Source organism: Heptranchias perlo, unplaced genomic scaffold, assembly GCF_035084215.1.
Source record: "Heptranchias perlo isolate sHepPer1 unplaced genomic scaffold, sHepPer1.hap1 HAP1_SCAFFOLD_464, whole genome shotgun sequence".
NCBI lineage: Eukaryota > Metazoa > Chordata > Chondrichthyes > Hexanchiformes > Hexanchidae > Heptranchias > Heptranchias perlo.
In genome coordinates this window covers 28,271-44,561 of record NW_027139478.1, presented here as the reverse complement: position 1 = coordinate 44,561, position 16,291 = coordinate 28,271, and the positions used below count along the sequence as shown (strand labels likewise).

The window sequence follows — 16,291 nt, the reverse complement described above, 5'->3', positions numbered from 1 at the left end:
TCTCTGATCACACACCCTTCTCCTCCTCCTCGGGAACACACTCTCTGATCACACACCCTTCTCCTCCTCCTCGGGTACACACTCTCTGATCACACACCCTTCTCCTCCTCCTCGGGTACACACTCTCTGATCACACACCCTTCTCCTCCTCCTCGGGTACACACTCTCTGATCACACACCCTTCTCCTCCTCCTCGGGTACACACTCTCTGATCAGACACCCTTCTCCTCCTCCTCGGGTACACACTCTCTGATCACACACCCTTCTCCTCCTCCTCGGGTACACACTCTCTGATCACACACCCTTCTCCTCCTCCTCGGGTACACACTCTCTGATCACACACCCTTCTCCTCCTCGGGTACACACTCTCTGATCACACACCCTTCTCCTCCTCCTCGGGTACACACTCTCTGATCACACACCCTTCTCCTCCTCCTCGGGTACACACTCTCTGATCACACACCCTTCTCCTCCTCCTCGGGTACACACTCTCTGATCAGACACCCTTCTCCTCCTCCTCGGGTACACACTCTCTGATCACACACCCTTCTCCTCCTCCTCGGGTACACACTCTCTGATCACACACCCTTCTCCTCCTCCTCGGGTACACACTCTCTGATCACACACCCTTCTGCTCCTCCTCGGGTAAACACTCTCTGATCACACACCCTTCTCCTCCTCCTCGGGTACACACTCTCTGATCACACACCCTTCTCCTCCTCCTCGGGTACACACTCTCTGATCACACACCCTTCTCCTCCTCCTCGGGTACACACTCTCTGATCACACACCCTTCTCCTCCTCCTCGGGTACACACTCTGTGATCACACACCCTTCTCCTCCTCCTCGTGTACACACTCTCTGATCACACACCCTTCTCCTCCTCCTCGGGTACACACTCTCTGATCACACACCCTTCTCCTCCTCCTCGGGTACACACTCTCTGATCACACACCCTTCTCCTCCTCGGGTACACACTCTCTGATCACACACCCTTCTCCTCCTCCTCGGGTACACACTCTCTGATCACACACCCTTCTCCTCCTCCTCGGGTACACACTCTCTGATCACACACCCTTCTCCTCCTCCTCGTGTACACACTCTCTGATCACACACCCTTCTCCTCCTCGGGTACACACTCTCTGATCACACACCCTTCTCCTCCTCCTCGGGTACACACTCTCTGATCACACACCCTTCTCCTCCTCGGGTACACACTCTCTGATCACACACCCTTCTCCTCCTCCTCGGGTACACACTCTCTGTTCACACACCCTTCTCCTCCTCCTCGGGTACACACGCTCTGATAACACACCCTTCTCTTCTTCCTAGGGTACACACTCTCTGATCACACACCCTTCTCATCCTCCTCGGGTACACACACTCTGATCACGCACCCTCCTCCTCGGGTACACACTCTCTGATCACACACCCTTCTGCTCCTCCTCGGGTACACACTCTCTGATCACACACCCTTCTCCTCCTCCTCGGGTACACACTCTCTGATCACACACCCTTCTCCTCCTCGGGTACACACTCTCTGATCACACACCCTTCTCCTCCTCCTCGTGTACACACTCTCTGATCACACACCCTTCTCCTCCTCGGGTACACACTCTCTGATCACACACCCTTCTGCTCCTCCTCGGGTACACACTCTCTGATCACACACCCTTCTCCTCCTCCTCGGGTACACACTCTCTGATCACACACCCTTCTCCTCCTCGGGTACACACTCTCTGATCACACACCCTTCTCCTCCTCCTCGGGTACACACTCTCTGATCACACACCCTTCTCCTCCTCGGGTACACACTCTCTGATCACACACCCTTCTCCTCCTCCTCGGGTACACACTCTCTGATCACACACCCTTCTCCTCCTCCTCGGGTACACACTCTCTGATCACACACCCTTCTCCTCCTCGGGTACACACTCTCTGATCACACACCCTTCTCCTCCTCCTCGGGTACACACTCTCTGATCACACACCCTTCTCCTCCTCCTCGTGTACACACTCTCTGATCACACACCCTTCTCCTCCTCCTCGGGTACACACTCTCTGATCACACACCCTTCTCCTCCTTGGGTACACACTCTCTGATCACACACCCTTCTCCTCCTCCTCGGGTACACACTCTCTGATCACACACCCTTCTCCTCCTCCTCGGGTACACACTCTCTGATCACACACCCTTTTCCTCCTCCTCGTGTACACACTCTCTGATCACACACCCTTCTCCTCCTCCTCGGGTACACACTCTCTGATCACACACCCTTCTCCTCCTCCTCGGGTACACACTCTCTGATCACACACCCTTCTCCTCCTCCTCGGGTACACACTCTCTGATCACACACCCTTCTCTTCTTCCTCGGGTACACACTCTCTGATCACACACCCTTCTCCTCCTCCTCGGGTACACACTCTCTGATCACACACCCTTCTCTTCTTCCTCGGGTACACAATCTCTGATCACACACCCTTCTCATCCTCCTCGGGTACACACTCTCTGATCACACACCCTTCTCCTCGGGTACACACTCTCTGATCACACACCCTTCTTCTCCTCCTCGGGTGCACACTCTCTGATCACACACCCTTCTCCTCCTCCTCGGGTACACACTCTCTGATCACACACCCTTCTTCTCCTCCTCGGGTGCACACTCTCTGATCACACACCCTTCTCCTCCTCCTCGGGTACACACTCTCTGATCACACACCCTTCTCCTCCTCCTCGGGTACACACTCTCTGATCACACACCCTTCTCCTCCTCCTCGGGTACACACTCTCTGATCACACACCCTTCTCCTCCTCCTCGGGTACACACTCTCTGATCACACACCCTTCTCCTCCTCCTCGGGTACACACTCTCTGATCACACACCCTTCCCCTCCTCCTCGGGTACACACTCTCTGATCACACACCCTTCTCCTCCTCCTCGGGTACACACTCTCTGATCACACACCCTTCTCCTCCTCCTCGGGTACACACTCTCTGATCACACACCCTTCTCCTCCTCCTCGGGTACACACTCTCTGATCACACACCCTTCTCCTCCTCGGGTACACACTCTCTGATCACACACCCTTCTCCTCCTCCTCGGGTGCACACTCTCTGATCACACACCCTTCTCCTCCTCCTCGGGTACACACTCTCTGATCACACACCCTTCTCCTCCTCCTCGGGTACACACTCTCTGATCACACACCCTTCTCCTCCTCCTCGGGTCCACACTCTCTGATCACACACCCTTCTCCTCCTCCTCGGGTACACACTCTCTGATCACACACCCTTCTCCTCCTCCTCGGGTACACACTCTCTGATCACACACCCTTCTCCTCCTCCTCGGGTACACACTCTCTGAACACACACCCTTCTCCTCCTCCTCGGGTACACACTCTCTGATCACACACCCTTCTCCTCCTCCTCGGATACACACTCTCTGATCACACACCCTTCTCCTCCTCCTCGGGTACACACTCTCTGATCACACACCCTTCTCCTCCTCCTCGGGTACACACTCTCTGATCACACACCCTTCTCCTCCTCCTCGGGTACACACTCTCTGATCACACACCCTTCTCCTCCTCCTCGGGTACACACTCTCTGATCACACACCCTTCTCCTCCTCCTCGGGTACACACTCTCCGATCACACACCCTTCTCCTCCTCCTCGGGTACACACTCTCTGATCACACACCCTTCTCCTCCTCCTCGGGTACACACTCTCTGATCACACACCCTTCTCCTCCTCGGGTACACACTCTCTGATCACACACCCTTCTCCTCCTCCTCGGATACACACTCTCTGATCACACACCCTTCTCCTCCTCCTCGGGTACACACTCTCCGATCACACACCCTTCTCCTCCTCCTCGGGTACACACTCTCTGATCACACACCCTTCTCCTCCTCCTCGGGTACACACTCTCTGATCACACACCCTTCTCCTCCTCCTCGGGTACACACTCTCTGATCACACACCCTTCTCCTCCTCCTCGGGTACACACTCTCTGATCACACACCCTTCTCCTCCTCCTCGGGTACACACTCTCTGATCACACACCCTTCTCCTCCTCCTCGGGTACACACTCTCTGATCACACACCCTTCTCCTCCTCCTCGGGTACACACTCTCTGATCACACACCCTTCTCCTCCTCCTCGGGTCCACACTCTCTGATTACACACCCTTCTCCTCCTCCTCGGGTACACAATCTCTGATCACACACCCTTCTCCTCCTCCTCGTGTACACACTCTCTGATCACACATCCTTCTCCTCCTCCTCGGGTACACACTCTATGATCACACACCCTTCTCCTCCTCCTCGGGTACACACTCTCCGATCACACACCCTTCTCCTCCTCGGGTACACACTCTCTGATCACACACCCTTCTTCTCCTCCTCGGGTACACACTCTCTGATCACACACCCGTCTCCTCCTCCTCGGGTACACACTCTCTGATCACACACCCTTCTCCTCCTCCTCGGGTACACACTCTCTGATCACACACCCTTCTCCTCCTCCTCGGGTACACACTCTCTGATCACACACCCTTCTCCTCCTCCTCGGGTACACACTCTCTGATCACACACCCTTCTCCTCCTCCTCGGGTACACACTCTCTGATCACACACCCTTCACCTCCTCCTCGGGTACACACTCTCCGATCACACACCCTTCTCCTCCTCCTCGTGTACACACTCTCTGATCACACACTCTTCTCCTCCTCCTCGGGTACACACTCTCTGATCACACACCCTTCTCCTCCTCCTCGGGTACACACTCTCTGATCACACACCCTTCTCCTCCTCCTCGGGTACACACTCTCTGATCACACACCCTTCTCCTCCTCCTCGGGTACACACTCTCTGATCACACACCCTTCTCCTCCTCCTCGGGTACACACTCTCCGATCACACACCCTTCTCCTCCTCCTCGGGTACACACTCTCTGATCACACACCCTTCTCCTCCTCCTCGGGTACACACTCTCTGATCACACACCCTTCTCCTCCTCCTCGGGTAAACACTCTCTGATCACACACCCTTCTCCTCCTCCTCGGGTACACACTCTCTGATAACACACCCTTCTCCTCCTCCTTGGGTACACACTCTCTGATCACACACCCTTCTCCTCCTCCTCGGGTACACACTCTCTGATCACACACCCTTCTCCTCCTCCCCGGGTACACACTCTCTGATCACACACCCTTCTCCTCCTCCTCGGGTACACACTCTCCGATCACACACCCTTCTCCTCCTCCTCGGGTGCACACTCTCCGATCACACACCCTTCTCCTCCTCGGGTACACACTCTCTGATCACACACCCTTCTCCTCCTCCTCGGGTACACACTCTCTGATCACACACCCTTCTCCTCCTCCTCGTGTACACACTCTCTGATCACACACCCTTCTCCTCCTCCTCGGGTACACACTCTCTGATCACACACCCTTCTCCTCCTCCTCGGGTGCACACTCTCTGATCACACACCCTTCTCCTCCTCCTCGGGTACACACTCTCCGATCACACACCCTTCTCCTCCTCCTCGGGTACACACTCTCTGATCACACACCCTTCTCCTCCTCCTCGGGGACACACTCTCCGATCACACACCCTTCTCCTCCTCCTCGGGTACACACTCTCTGATCACACACCCTTCTCCTCCTCCTCGGGTACACACTCTCTGATCACACACCCTTCTCCTCCTCCTCGGGTACACACTCTCTGATCACACACCCTTCTCCTCCTCCTCGGGTACACACTCTCTGATCACACACCCTTCTCCTCCACCTCGGGGACACACTCTCTGATCACACACCCTTCTCCTCCTCCTCGGGTACACACTCTCTGATCACACACCCTTCTCCTCCTCGTGTACACACTCTCTGATCACACACCCTTCTCCTCCTCCTCGGGTACACACTCTCTGATCACACACCCTTCTCCTCCTCGTGTACACACTCTCTGATCACACACCCTTCTCCTCCTCCTCGGGTACACACTCTCTGATCACACACCCTTCTCCTCCTCCTCGGGTACACACTCTCTGATCACACACCCTTCTCCTCCTCCTCGGGTACACACTCTCTGATCACACACCCTTCTCCTCCTCCTCGGGTACACACTCTCTGATCACACACCCTTCTCCTCCTCCTCGGGTACACACTCTCTGATCTCACACCCTTCTCCTCCTCGGGTACACACTCTCTGATCACACACCCTTCTCCTCCTCCTCGGGTAAACACTCTCTGATCACACACCCTTCTCCTCCTCCTCGGGTACACACTCTCTGATCTCACACCCTTCTCCTCCTCGGGTACACACTCTCTGATCACACACCCTTCTCCTCCTCCTCGGGTAAACACTCTCTGATCACACACCCTTCTCCTCCTCCTCGGGTACACACTCTCTGATCACACACCCTTCTCCTCCTCCTCGGGTACACACTCTCCGATCACACACCCTTCTCCTCCTCCTCGGGTACACACTCTCTGATCACACACCCTTCTCCTCCTCCTCGGGTACACACTCTCCGATCACACACCCTTCTCCTCCTCCTCGGGTACACACTCTCTGATCACACACCCTTCTCCTCCTCCTCGGGTACACACTCTCTGATCACACACCCTTCTCCTCCTCCTCGGGTGCACACTCTCTGATCACACACCCTTCTCCTCCTCCTCGGGTACACACTCTCCGATCACACACCCTTCTCCTCCTCCTCGGGTACACACTCTCTGATCACACACCCTTCTCCTCCTCCTCGGGTACACACTCTCCGATCACACACCCTTCTCCTCCTCCTCGGGGACACACTCTCTGATCACACACCCTTCTCCTCCTCGGGTACACACTCTCTGATCACACACCCTTCTCCTCCTCCTCGGGTACACACTCTCTGATCACACACCCTTCTCCTCCTCGTGTACACACTCTCTGATCACACACCCTTCTCCTCCTCCTCGGGTACACACTCTCTGATCACACACCCTTCTCCTCCTCGTGTACACACTCTCTGATCACACATCCTTCTCCTCCTCCTCGGGTACACACTCTCTGATCATACACCCTTCTCCTCCTCCTCGGGTACACACTCTCTGATCGCACACCCTTCTCCTCCTCCTCGGTACACACTCTCTGATCACACACCCTTCTCCTCCTCCTCGGGTACACACTGTCTGATCACACACCCTTCTCCTCCTCCTCGTGTACACACTCTCTGATCACACACCCTTCTCCTCCTCCTCGGGTACACACTCTATGATCACACACCCTTCTCCTCCTCCTCGGGTACACACTCTCTGATCACACACCCTTCTCCTCCTCCTCGAGTACACACTCTCTGATCACACACCCTTCTCCTCCTCCTCGGGTACACACTCTCTGATCACACACCCTTCTCCTCCTCGGGTACACACTCTCTGATCACACACCCTTCTCCTCCTCGGGGACACACTCTCTGATCACACACCCTTCTCCTCCTCCTCGGGTACACACTCTCTGATCACACACCCTTCTCCTCCTCCTCGTGTACACACTCTCTGATCACACACCCTTCTCCTCCTCCTCGGGTACACACTCTCCGATCACACACCCTTCTCCTCCTCCTCGGGTACACACTCTCTGATCACACACCCTTCTCCTCCTCGGGTACACACTCTCCGATCACACACCCTTCTCCTCCTCCTCGGGTACACACTCTCTGATCACACACCCTTCTCCTCCTCCTCGGGTACACACTCTCTGATCACACACCCTTCTCCTCCTCCTCGGGTACACACTCTCTGATCACACACCCTTCTCCTCCTCCTCGGGTACACACTCTCTGATCACACACCCTTCTCCTCCTCCTTGGGTACACACTCTCTGATCACACACCCTTCTCCTCCTCCTCGGGTACACACTCTCTGATCACGCACCCTTCTCCTCCTCCTCGGGTACACACTCTCTGATCACACACCCTTCTCCTCCTCCTCGGGTACACACTCTCTGATCACACACCCTTCACCTCCTCCTCGGGTACACACTCTCTGATCACACACCCTTCTCCTCCTCCTCGGGTACACACTCTCCGATCACACACCCTTCTCCTCCTCCTCGTGTACACACTCTCTGATCACACACCCTTCTCCTCCTCCTCGGGTACACACTCTCTGATCACACACCCTTCTCCTCCTCCTCGGGTACACACTCTCTGATCACACACCCTTCTCCTCCTCCTCCGGTGCACACTCTCTGATCACACACCCTTCTCCTCCTCCTCGGGTACACACTCTCTGATCACACACCCTTCTTCTCCTCCTCGGGTACACACTCTCTGATCACACACCCTTCTCCTCCTCCTCGGGTACACACTCTCTGATCACACACCCTTCTCCTCCTCGGGTAGACACTCTCTGATCACACACCCTTCTCCTCCTCCTCGGGTACACACTCTCTGATCACACACCCTTCTCCTCCTCCTCGGGTACACACTCTCTGATCACACACCCTTCTCCTCCTCCTCGGGTACACACTCTCTGATCACACACCCTTCTCCTCCTCATCGGGTACACACTCTCTGATCACACACCCTTCTCCTCCTCGGGTACACACTCTCTGATCACACACCCTTCTCCTCCTCCTCGGGTACACACTCTCTGATCACACACCCTTCTCCTCCTCCTCGGGTACACACTCTCTGATCACACACCCTTCTCCTCCTCGGGTACACACTCTCTGATCACACACCCTTCTCCTCCTTCTCGGGTACACACTCTCTGATCACACACCCTTCTCCTCCTCCTCGGGTACACACTATCTGATCACACACCCTTCTCCTCCTCGGGTATACACTCTCTCACTCTTTTGGCTGTGTGCAGTGCAACATCCCACGGGCTTTGTTGATTGGTGCTCTGTATTTGTTGGCATGTTGAGTGTGAAAGTCTACTGATCCCCGAGGCAGCAGCTTCACTCTGAGATATTTCACACCATTCGTGGAGTCTGTATCCTTTTCCTATGTTTTTTTTTATTCATTCATGGGATGTGGGCGTCGCTGGCAAGGCCGGCATTTATTGCCCATCCCTAATTGCCCTTGAGAAGGTGGTGGTGAGCCGCCTTCTTGAACCGCTGCAGTCCGTGTGGTGAAGGTTCTCCCACAGTGCTGTTAGGAAGGGAGTTCCAGGATTTTGACCCAGCGACGATGAAGGAACGGCGATATATTTCCAAGTCGGGATGGTGTGTGACTTGGAGGGGAACGTGCAGGTGGTGTTGTTCCCATGTGCCTGCTGCTCTTGTCCTTCTCGGTGGTAGAGGTCGCGGGTTTGGGAGGTGCTGTCGAAGAAGCCTTGGCGAGTTGCTGCAGTGCATCCTGTGGATGGTACACACTGCAGCCACAGTGCGCCGGTGGTGAAGGGAGTGAATGTTTAGGGTGGTGGATGGGGTGCCAATCAAACGGGCTGCTTTATCTTGGATGGTATCGAGCTTCTTGAGTGTTGTTGGAGCTGCACTCATCCAGGCAAGTGGAGAGTATTCCATCACACTCCTGACTTGTGCCTTGTAGATGGTGGAAAGGCTTTGGGGAGTCAGGAGGTGAGTCACTCGCCGCAGAATACCCAGCCTCTGACCTGCTCTCGTAGCCACAGTATTTATATGGCTGGTCCAGTTAAGTGTCTGGTCAATGGTGACCCCCAGGATGTTGATGGTGGGGGATTCGGCGATGGTAATGCCGTTGAATGTCAAGGGGAAGTGGTTAGACTCTCTCTTGTTGGAGATGGTCATTGCCTGGCACCTATCTGGCGCGAATGTTACTTGTCACTTATCAGCCCAAGCCTGGATGTTGTCCAGGTCTTGCTGCATGCTGGCTCGGACTGCTTCATTATCTGAGGGGTTGCGAATGGAAGTGAACACTGTGCAGTCATCAGCGAACATCCCCATTTCTGACCTTATGATGGAGGGAAGGTCATTGATGAAGCAGCTGAAGATGGTTGGGCCTAGGACACTGCCCTGAGGAACTCCTGCAGCAATGCCCTGGGGCTGAGATGATTGGCCTCCAACAACCACTACCATCTTCCTTTGTGCTAGGTATGACTCCAGCCACTGGAGACTTTTCCCCCTGATTCCCATTGACTTCAATTTTACTTGGGCTCCTTGGTGCCACACTCGGTCAAATGCTGCCTTGATGTCAAGGGCAGTCACTCTCACCTCACCTCTGGAATTCAGCTCTTTTGTCCATGTTTGGACCAAGGCTGTAATGAGGTCTGGAGCCGAGTGGTCCTGGCGGAACCCAAACTGAGCATCGGTGAGCAGGTTATTGGTGAGTAAGTGCCGCTTGATAGCACTGTCGACGACACCTTCCATCACTTTGCTGATGATTGAGAGTAGACTGATGGGGCGGTAATTGGCCGGATTGGATTTGTCCTGCTTTTTGTGGACAGGACATACCTGGGCAATTTTCCACATTGTCGGGTGGATGCCAGTGTTGTAGCTGTACTGAAACAGTTTGGCTGGAGGCGCAGCTGGTTCTGGAGCACAAGTCTTCAGCACTACAGCTGGGATGTTGTCGGGGCCCATAGCCTTTGCTGTATCCAGTGCACTCAGCCGTTTCTTGATATGACGTGGAGTGAATCGAATTGGCCGAAGACTGGCTTCTGTAATGGTGGGGATATCGGGAGGAGGCCGAGATGGATCATCCACTCGGCACTTCTGGCTGAAGATGGTTGCAAACGCTTCAGACTTGTCTTTTGCAATCACGTGCTGGACTCCGCCATCATTGAGAATGGGGATGTTTGCAGAGCCTCCTCCTCCCGTTAGTTGTTTAATTGTCCACCACCATTCACGACTGGATGTGGCAGGACTGCAGAGCTTTGATCTGATCCGTTGGTTGTGGAATCGCTTAGCTCTGTCTATAGCATGTTGCTTCCGCTGTTTCGCATGCATGTAGTCCTGAGTTGTAGCTTCACCAGGTTGGCACCTCATTTTTAGGTACGCCTGGTGCTGCTCCTGGCATGCTCTTCTGCACTCCTCATTGAAGCGGGGTTGATCCCCTGGCTTGTTGGTAATGGTAGAGTGAGGAATATGCCGGGCCATGAGGTTACAGATTGTGCTGGAATACAATTCTGCTGCTGCTGATGGCCCACAGCGCCTCATGGATGCCCAGTTTTGAGCTGCTAGATCTGTTCTGAATCTATCCCATTTAGCACGGTGGTCGTGCCACACAACACGTTGGATGGTGTCCTCAGTGCGAAGACGGGATTTCATCTCCACGAGGACTGTGCGGTGGTCACTCCTCCCAATACTGTCATGGACAGATGCATTTGCGACAGGTAGATTGGTGAGGACGAGGTCAAGTAAGTTTTTCCCTCGTGTTGGTTCGCTCACCACCTGCCGCAGGCCCAGTCTTGCAGCTATGTCCTTCAGGACTCGGTCAGTAGTGGTGCTACCGAGCCACTCTTGGTGATGGACATTGAAGTCCCCCACCCAGAGTACATTTTGTGCCCTTGCTACCTCCAAGTGGTGTTCAACATGGAGGAGGACTGAATCATCAGCTGAGGGAGGACGGTAGGTGGTAATCAGCAGGAGGTTTCCTTGCCCATGTTTGACCTGATGCCATGAGATTTCATGGGGTCCAGAGTCAATGTTGAGGACTCCCAGGGCCACTCCCTCCTGACTGTATATCTCTGTGCCGCCACCTCTGGTGGGTCTGTCCTGCCGGTGGGACAGGACATACCCAGGGATGGTGATGGAAGAGTCTGGGACGTTGGCTGAAAGATATGATTCTGTGAGTATGGCTGTTGCTTGACTAGTCTGTGGGACAGCTCTCCCAATTTTGGCACAAGTCCCCAGATGTTAGTAAGGAGGACCTTGCAGGGTCGACTGGGCTTGGTGTTTTGCCATTGTCGTGTCCGGTGCCTGGTGGTCTGATGCCGGGTGGTCCGTCCGGTTTTATTCTTATTATGACTTTTCGTAGCGAGATTTTACAACTGAGTGGCTTGCTGGGCCATTTCAGAGGGCAATTAAGAATCAATCACATTGCTGTGGGTCTGGAGTCACATGTATTCCAGACCGGGTAAGGGCGGCAGGCTTCCTTCCCTAAAGGACATTAGTGAACCAGATGGGTTTTTACGACAATCCGGTAGTTTCATGGCCATCATTACTGATACTAGTATTTTAATTCCAGATTTTTATTTCATTAATTGAATTTTTAATTAATTAATTGAATTTAAATTCGCCAGCTGCCGTGGCAGGATTTGAACTCATGACTCTGGATTTTAGTCCAGGCCTCTGAATTACTAGCCCAGTAACATAACCACTATGCTGCCGTACCCGTGTGCTACTTTATACTGGTCTCAATTAAATTAATCTGCTATTGTTCTGCCCATTCATACATGACTTCTAACTCGTTCTTGGGTGTCAGCCATGGCTCAGTGGGTTGCCCTCTCGCCTGAGGGCTGAGGGGGTGCTGCACTGTTGGAGGGTCAGTACCGAGAGAGCGCTGCACTGTCGGAGGGTCAGTACTGAGGGAGCCCTGCACTGTCGGAGGGGCAGTACTGAGGGAGTGCTGCACTGTCGGAGGGTCAGTACTGAGGGAGCCCTGCACTGTCGGAGGGTCAGTACTGAGGGAGCGCTGCACTGTCGGAGGGTCAGTACTGAGGGAGCCCTGCACTGTCGGAGGGTCAGTACCGAGAGAGCGCTGCACTGTCGGAGGGTCAGTACTGAGGGAGAACTGCACTGTCGGAGGGCCAGTACTGAGGGAGTGCTGCACTGTCGGAGGGTCAGTACCGAGAGAGCGCTGCACTGTCGGAGGGTCAGTACTGAGGGAGCGCTGCACTGTCGGAGGGTCAGTACCGAGAGAGCGCTGCACTGTCGGAGGGTCAGTACTGAGGGAGCCCTGCACTGTCGGAGGGTCAGTACTGAGGGAGCGCTGCACTGTCGGAGGGTCAGTACTGAGGGAGCCCTGCACTGTCGGAGGGTCAGTACCGAGAGAGCGCTGCACTGTCGGAGGGTCAGTACTGAGGGAGAACTGCACTGTCGGAGGGCCAGTACTGAGGGAGTGCTGCACTGTCGGAGGGTCAGTACCGAGAGAGCGCTGCACTGTCGGAGGGTCAGTACTGAGGGAGCGCTGCACTGTCGGAGGGTCAGTACCGAGAGAGCGCTGCACTGTCGGAGGGTCAGTACTGAGAGAGCGCTGCACTGTCGGAGGGTCAGTACTGAGGGAGCCCTGCACTGTCGGAGGGGCAGTACTGAGGGAGTGCTGCACTGTTGAAGGGTCAGTACTGAGGGAGCGCCGCACTGTCGGAGGGGCAGTACTGAGGGAGCACTGCACTGTCGGAGGGTCAGTACTGAGGGAGCCCTGCACTGTCGGAGGGGCAGTACTGAGGGAGTGCTGCACTGTTGAAGGGTCAGTACTGAGGGAGCGCTGCACTGTCGGAGGGGCAGTACTGAGGGAGCACTGCACTGTCGGAGGGTCAGTACTGAGGGAGCCCTGCACTGTCGGAGGGGCAGTACTGAGGGAGTGCTGCACTGTTGAAGGGTCAGTACTGAGGGAGCGCTGCACTGTCGGAGGGGCAGTACTGAGGGAGCACTGCACTGTCGGAGGGGCAGTACTGAGGGAGCCCTGCACTGTCGGAGGGTCAGTACTGAGGGAGCGCTGCACTGTCGGAGGGGCAGTACTGAGGGAGCCCTGCACTGTCGGAGGGGCAGTACTGAGGGAGCACTGCACTGTCGGAGGGGCAGTACTGAGGGAGCCCTGCACTGTCGGAGGGTCAGTACTGAGAGGGCCCTGCATTGTCGGAGGGTCAGTACTGAGGGAGTGCTGCACTGTCGGAGGGTCAGTACTGAGGGAGCCCTGCACTGTCGGAGGGTCAGTACTGAGGGAGCGCTGCACTGTCGGAGGGTCAGTACTGAGGGAGCGCTGCACTGTCGGAGGGGCAGTACTGAGGGAGCACTGCACTGTCGGAGGGGCAGTACTGAGGGAGCCCTGCACTGTCGGAGGGTCAGTACTGAGGGAGCGCTGCACTGTCGGAGGGTCAGTACTGAGGGAGCCCTGCACTGTCGGAGGGGCAGTACTGAGGGAGCACTGCACTGTCGGAGGGTCAGTACTGAGGGAGCCCTGCACTGTCGGAGGGTCAGTCCTGAGGGAGCCCTGCACTGTCGGAGGGTCAGTACTGAGGGAGCCCTGCACTGTCGGAGGGGCAGTACTGAGGGAGCCCTGCACTGTCGGAGGGTCAGTACTGAGGGAGCGCTGCACTGTCGGAGGGTCAGTACTGAGGGAGCCCTGCACTGTCGGAGGGGCAGTACTGAGGGAGCACTGCACTGTCGGAGGGTCAGTACTGAGGGAGCCCTGCACTGTCGGAGGGTCAGTCCTGAGGGAGCCCTGCACTGTCGGAGGGTCAGTACTGAGGGAGCCCTGCACTGTCGGAGGGTCAGTACTGAGGGAGCCCTGCACTGTCGGAGGGTCAGTACTGAGGGAGTGCTGTAATGTCGGAGGGGTAGTGCTGATGGACTCTGCTGCCCCTCTCGGGCTCTGTTTAAATCTGCCCGCTCTGGGTCTCCCGGTGGGCTCTGCTGGTCATTATCACATTGCTGTTTGTGGGATATTGCTGTGCACAAATTGGCTGCTGCGTTTCCTACATGACAACAGTGAGTGCACTTCAAAAGTATTTCACTGTCTGTAAAGCGCTGTGGGATGTCCTGAGGTCGTGAAAGTTGCTGTGGAAACGCAGGTTCTTCCTTCCTTCTTTTCATGAGTCAGTTGGACCGTTAAGCGTGTTTGTGTTCCTGCTCACACAGAGCTCCATGGCTGCTGCCCCCCTGAACCTCTCGGCCGCTGTCTGCACCCCAGCAACAGACTACGCGAAGAAGACCAACAGCTTCAGGCTGCAGTGAGTAACTGACCCTGATTCTGGCCCAGAATCTTTCGGTAATACAGGTTTACCCCGGCTGCAAATCGTCCATCTCATGCCTTCTCTCTCCCCCCACCCCCTTCACTCCCCGTGCAGGCTCCGGGATGGTTCCGAGTATTTACTGTGTGCTCCCTCGCGACTGGTCATGCAGGAATGGATTCTGAAAATCCAGGCGAACGCAGGTAAGCGGGAGAGTGGACGGTCGACGCCTCCTTTGAACCGAACGATGGAGGAAGACCAGGTCAAGGTGTGTGAGTTTGACTGCTGACGTCACCAGCCGCCATTTCTGGCCTCAAGTTTCCTTCCTCTCAGGTTTGTTGGGGTCTCCTCAAAAGGGTCCCTGGTGAATCATTGAATGATACAGCACAGGAGGAGGCCATTCGGCCCATCGTGCCTGTGCTGGCTCTTTGATAGAGCTGTCCAATTGGTCCCACTCCCCTGCTCTTTCCCCATGACCCTGTGAATTTTTCCCTTCAAGTATTTCTCCAATTAACCTTTTGAAAGTTATTATTGAATCTGCTTCCACCGCCCTTTCAGGCAGTGAATTCCAGATCATAACAACTGGCTGCGTAAAATAAATTCTCCTCATCTCCCCCCTGGTTCAAAGGACTCAGGCCCACAGCGCCGGATACCACCAGGACCAAATGCGTCGGAGGAAATGGCAGATTGCACCAAGCTTGAGTTTTGAAAGCCCGTCGAGCCCAGAGGTCGTGACCCAGAGGTCGCGAGTTCACAACCCACCAGGGCAAGTTGGAAAATCGAATTCAAAAGACCTGGTCAGTTGTGCACTGACATCAGATAAAATGACCATGAAATCTGCCAGATCGCCGGAATAACCCAACTGGGACACTAATGTCCTTTCGGGAAGGAAACCTGCCGGCCTTACCCGGCCTGGGCCTATATGTGACTCCAGTCCCACACCGTGCAGTTGACTCTTAATGGCCTCTGAGGTGACCTTGCAGGTCATCCTGTTGTCAGGGCAACGAGGGATGGGCAATAAATGCACCTTGCCAACTTCACACTCACCTCAAAAACTAAAATACATTGTTGACTCTTAATGCCCGCAGGCCAACCGGGGCTGGACAATGAATGCTGGAGAGTGTCGCCCACATCCCCACAGTAAATAATAAAGGGTCAGGCCAGCAGACAGGCTCCACGGGTCTGTGGAGTGACATTAACGGGTGTTTTGTTTCTTCCAACTGCAGGTGTGAGAGAGAAGGACCCTTTCCATCCACTACAGCACCAGCAATCTCTGAAGGGGCAAGTGTTACCGATCCTACTGTGAGTCATCTACTTCAGATAGCAGTGTAATAGAGAGAGAGACTAGTGCAGAGAGAGAGAGAGGGAATTTATTACAGGGGGAGAGAGAGGAACCGTTCGAGAGAGAGAGAGAGAGAGAGAGA

General features: G+C 55.2%; 1 long non-coding RNA gene across 1 annotated transcript in view; it reads left to right on the top strand.

Moving 5' to 3' along the window:
- LOC137313309 (uncharacterized) overlaps window positions 1-15,066 on the top strand; it is a 32,611-nt gene extending 17,545 nt beyond the window's left edge. Inside the window, exons 2-3 of the long non-coding RNA XR_010961023.1 lie at window positions 14,776-14,867; window positions 14,985-15,066. This is a non-coding gene — a long non-coding RNA (uncharacterized lncRNA). The remainder of the gene's footprint in view (window positions 1-14,775; window positions 14,868-14,984) is intronic.
- Window positions 15,067-16,291: the final 1,225 nt, after the last annotated feature.